This window comes from Nannospalax galili, unplaced genomic scaffold, assembly GCF_000622305.1.
Source record: "Nannospalax galili isolate Female #2095 unplaced genomic scaffold, S.galili_v1.0 scaffold2789, whole genome shotgun sequence".
NCBI classification, from domain to species: Eukaryota; Metazoa; Chordata; class Mammalia; order Rodentia; family Spalacidae; genus Nannospalax; species Nannospalax galili.
The window spans coordinates 1-5,296 of record NW_008359180.1 but is presented as its reverse complement, the minus strand read 5'-3'; the positions used below and the strand labels follow the sequence as shown (position 1 = coordinate 5,296).

The 5,296-nt window shown below is 46.6% G+C and overlaps 1 pseudogene; it reads left to right on the top strand.

The window, feature by feature from the left end:
* The first annotated feature begins 236 nt into the window (after positions 1-236).
* LOC103725536 lies at positions 237-770 on the top strand (annotated as a pseudogene).
* The last annotated feature ends 4,526 nt before the right edge of the window (positions 771-5,296 follow it).

Below are 5,296 nucleotides of genomic sequence, written 5' to 3'. Positions count from 1 at the left end.
AAATTCATTTACAATAGTATAAAGTTCATTCATCACAAAACATATTTGCTTTCACTATATCATATACAAATGTCAATTTGTATCTATACAAATTTGGAAATACATTTTTTATAGTCAAGACTTGTGAGACAACTGAAAAGTGTTCTAACTACTAGAATGTACATGCAAACAAAATCCTTTGAGAAGTCATTGATAAATATTATTTATGATTATTTAACAGTTCAAGGCAGTTCACTATGACCACCTGGAATTATACAACTGAGCCTGATTTCATCCTGATGGGACTGACAGATTCCAAGGAGGTCCAGCTAGTCCTCTCTCTGCTATTTCTCCTGATATACCTGGTCACTGTGCTGGAGAACACAGGGATGATTCTCATCATTTGTTTAGATGCCCAGCTTTATACCCCGATGTATTTCTTTCTCACTCACCTGTCATTCCTTGACCTCAGTGACTCAACTGTCATCACACCTAAAACCTAGAGAACTTGCTAATTTCTAACAAGAACATTTCCTTCTTGGGCTGCTTTGCACAGACTTATTTTTTTGTTCTTCTGGCAGCTACTGAATGTTTCCTTCTGTCCTCAATGGCCTATGATTGCTATGTCGCTATCTGCAACCCTCTACACTACCCAATGCTTATGTCCACAAGACTGCTGTGCCCTTCTCACTTGGTCCTATATGATTGGAACTGTGGATTCTTCTGTCTGTGTGTTTTGCATAACTGTTGTACCCAGAGAATGGATCCTCAAGAATTACCATGGAGTCTAGAGAGCATGCAAGAACAAAGAGTCTTTATTCAGGCTTAAGCTCGGACTCTCAGACCAAACTAATGTGGTAGGTTCATCTCAGAGCCCCGATTGCAGGGGGAGGGAGCTTTTCATTGGTTTCAGACAAAGGGAGGAGGGGAATGACAGAGTTATATTTTGATTGGTCCAAATAACCCGTGCACGCCAACATACTTTTGAATTGATTGGTTACAGTCTTGGAGGTCTCTCATTGGTGGGTGCTGCCCTCCGGGCTGTGGAATGTGCTATTATCTTCAGGGCTAGAGAACCCTGTTTATTCCTTATAAGGCCTCAAACCTGCCCAGGCGCCCTGGACATGCCCGGGCTTGCCTAGTCTATGACCATGAGACATCACAAAAATGGAGGAATCAGCAGTCAAAATGGAGACCGTGTAGTTTGTCCCTCTGGTTCCCTCAAGCCAAGCGATTTACAGAAGCAAAAAGAGCAGTTAGTCCTAAATAGAGGCAGGGGTCTAGGAAGTTCAAAGGAGGGGACCAAGGAGGAGTGTTCCACATTTCCCCTTCTCCTTGTAACTTGGAGGCCCCAATCATGGGGCTTCCTGGAGTTTAATGGCATCCTGACTTAGGGGTTGGTATTGTGACCGCATGACCATCACCTGGATTGCCCCTAATCATTCTTTCCATAAATTGCACTAGCCTATTCAGGATACAGGGTCCTAAAGTCAACAGCAAAAGCAAAATGAGGAGGGGGCCGAACAGGGTAGAGAATAGGGTGGGCAGCCAGGGGGATGAATTGAACTAAGATTCGAACCATCCCTGATGAGCTTCTTGTTCTTTTTTCCTTTTTGCTAATCCTTCTCTTATTTTAGCCATAGTCTTTGACTACCCCTGAATGATTGACATAAAAACAGCATTCCTCTCCCAGGTCTACACACAGCCCCCCCCCCCTGTTGCAGGAAGATCAAGTCTAATCCCCATCAATTTTGCAATACCACTTCTGCTAGGGAGGACAGGGATTCTTGTAAATGAGAAATTGCATTTTCCAGCCTTCCTATATCTATATCTATTGCAGCCCTCAAGCTTGAGTACTGTTGATGTTGGGTGGCTAGTGAGGCCGCTCCTGTCCCAGCCCTAATGAGGCTGATTCCAAGAATCATACTTAGAGTAAGGGCCATGGCTATGATTGGCTCCCTGGCAACCCAGGATCGAGTTCTGTTAATCCATCCCAACAGTTCATCATTAGTATGGTATAGCAGTCTGGGAACTAACCTGACTAGGGTACAGTAGTCTCGTGTCCGATTAAAAACCTCCATATGCACGCAAGGGGTCAGGCCAAAGGAGCAAGTCCACCATGCATCAGACTTGGGGACCAAGTAACTGGGATGACGGGCACCTTTGGGGTGGTTTGCGCCCATGGTGTAGGGGCAAGGACTTTGTTTGGTCTAATCTCAACTGTGGATTCGGGGAGTAATCCGATTACTTGACAGATCCTGAAAACTGATCCCAAGCTCTCAGACTTCAACCGAATGCCCCAAGTATAACCCATCTCCCAATTGGGGGCCTCCCTTCCTCGGTCTACGAAACTTATTTTAATAGGATTACAGTTAGGATAGCATTTATTCCTTTGGATCCATGCGGGGATGTTATGAACAGTGGCGGGCATGACTGCTGGGTGGCCAATGTTAGTGTGATAAAAATCATCTTTAACATGCGGTGTCCAATCTACGAACCCTGTACTTAGGCAATCCCATGATTTGCAATAAAAGTCATAAGGTGCCCCACATTTTCCTTCTCCCCCTTTTTGCCTGTGGGCCTCTGGGCAAACATAAAAACTTTGGGTGGAGTCTGTGGGACCTATACCAGCAATCAATTTTGAAAGGTCCAGGTTCAAATCTGGGTACCAGACAGATGGGGGAACTACTTTGGACATCTGGGCCAGGACCCTCATAGAGTTAACATCTATAAGTTGCCAAGTTGAATTAAAGGGCTGGTGGGGGTTGCCACCGCAAACACTTATAACAATTAGTATAGTAAGAATTAAGAATGGTTTAGTCTTAACTTGAGAGGATTGCCTTGGGTCCTGGTGCTGGGGCCTGAGGGTCCTCCAGGTTGTCGGGGTGTTGATCAGCTCTCCAGATGTGAGTGTGGTGTATCCAGGTAGCAATTCCATCTACCTTGACAGCTGTGGGTGTACTCAGGAGTACCACATAAGGGCCTTTCCAGCGGGGCTTGAGTGTTTCACGGTGGTGCCAACAGACATAGACCCAATCACCTGGCTGATAATTGTGTGGTGTAGGAGGAGGCACTGTCTCATAGATAGCTCTCAGTCAGGGCCACACATCCTTATGTGCATGAGCCACTGTTTCGAAGGAATTAAGCAACTGACGGTTATCAAATTCAGCAATTAGTTCAGCTCTTAAACCGGGGAGAATAGGAGGGGGTCTTCCAAACATGATTTCATAAGAGGTTAACCCTAGCAGATAGGGTGAGTTCCTCACCCTATACAGGGTAAAGGGAAGGAGAGCCACCCAGTCCCTGCCAGTCTCCATGGTTAATTTGGTAAGGGTCTCTTTTAGAGTTCTATTCATCCTCTCTACCTGTCCCAAGCTCTGGGGCCTGTATGCACAATATAATTTCCACCTTGGCCCCAATATCCTAGCTAATTCCTGGGTTACCTGTGAAGCAAAGGCTGGCCCCGTTGTTGGAGCTCAGAAGGGCTGGGATGCTATACCTGGGTAAAATGTCCTCCAGCAATTTCTTGGCCACCACCTGAGTGGTCTCATACTTGCTCAGGAAGGCTTCAGTCCATCCTGAAAAAGTGTCTACCAGAACTAGTAGATACTTGTAATCATACTTGCCTGGATTAATTTCTGTAAAGTCCATCTCCCAGTGGGCCTCTGGTCTAGAGCCCCTCATTTGAGCCCCTTGTTCCTTAGGATGGTTCTCAGCATTGGTCAGCTTGCAACTAAGACATGCAGAGGTGACTGTATCAACAAGTGGGTGGAGATTCAGGACTTTTAAATGAATATCTCTTAAAAGATCATCCGTTTTCCTGGTGCCCAGGTGAGTGGTTCAGTGGACATATGTGAGGAGGTCCTTGACTAAGTTGTTTGACAGAATAATTTTACAGTCTCCTGTATGCCACCAAGCATCGATCTTTTGGGTCATGGGGAGTCTGTGTATCAGCTTCATATCCTCTAGGGAGTAATGAGGCTGATCAGGTATGATGGGGGGTGTCAGGGTCTGGTAGCTGGATTGGCAAAAATCTGGAAAGCCTCCAAAGCCACTTCTTTGGCAACCCGGTCTGCCCTCTGATTTCCTTGAGTTATGGGCGTGTTGGCTTTCTGGTGCCTGGGGCAGTGGATAATAGCCAACTTCTTAGGCAGCCATCGAGCCGCCAACAAGTCAAGAATTTATTTTTAATAGCTTTTCCCTCCACTGTGAGCAGCCCCCTTTCCTGATAGATGGCTCCATGCACATGTGCCGTAGCAAAAGGCATATCGGCTGTCTGTGTACACATTCAATCGACTGTTCTTTCCAAGCCTAAGGGCCTCAGTCAGAGCTATCAGTTTGGGAGCCAAGGTTCCCACTGGCAAAGCTGCCACCCAAACAGTCTCAGTCTCTGTTACCACTGCCGCCCCTGCATACCTCTGCCCATCCTTCATGAAACTGCTACCTTCGGTGAACCAAGTAGCTTCTGCATCGGAGAGTGGCTGATCAGTCAGGTTATTTCTGAGCCCATGTACCTGGCTCAGGATCCCCACGCAATCATGCAGGGGCGTGTCCAAGTCGGGGTTGGGCAGCAGGGTGGCTGGGTTAAGGGTAGTGCTTGGGAGGAACCGAATTCTCGGAGGGTTAAGAAGTAAGCTCTAATAATGGGTTATTCGGGCGTTGCTGAACCAGCAGTCTGGTGGCTGCTTAAGAACTCCTTCAATAGCGTGAGGAGTGGAAGTAAGCTCTGATAATGGGTTATTCAGGCTTTACTCAGCCAGAGGTCCAGTGGCTGCTTAAGAACTCCTTCAATAGCATGAGGAGTGGTGATGTGCATTTCTTGCCCTAATGTCAATTTATCCACATCCTTGACTAGAAGGGCAGTAGCAGCTATAATCTGCAGACACAGTGGCCATCCTGCGGCTACTGGATCAAATTTCTTAGACAAGTATGCCACTGGTCTATTCCAGGGTCCTAACGTTTGAGTCAGGACTCCTTTGGCTATTCCTTTCTTTTCATCTATGTAGAGGTGGAAAGCCTTGGTGACATCGGGAAGCCCCGAAGTCGGGGCCATCAGGAGGGCTTGCTTAATTTCATTAAAGGCCCTTTCTCTTTCTCCCATCCAAATGAAAGTCTCATTCTCTTTTGTAGCATCATAGAGAGGCTTAGCCAATTCAGCAAATCCTGGTATCCAGAGGTGGCAAAACCCTGCTATCCCAGAAACTCCCTCACTGCTCTCCGGGAGTTGGGTACTGGAATTTTCAGCACCATTTCTTTCCTGGCATCCGTGAGCCATCTTTGTCCTTCCTTTAGAATGTACCCTAGATAAATCACTTCT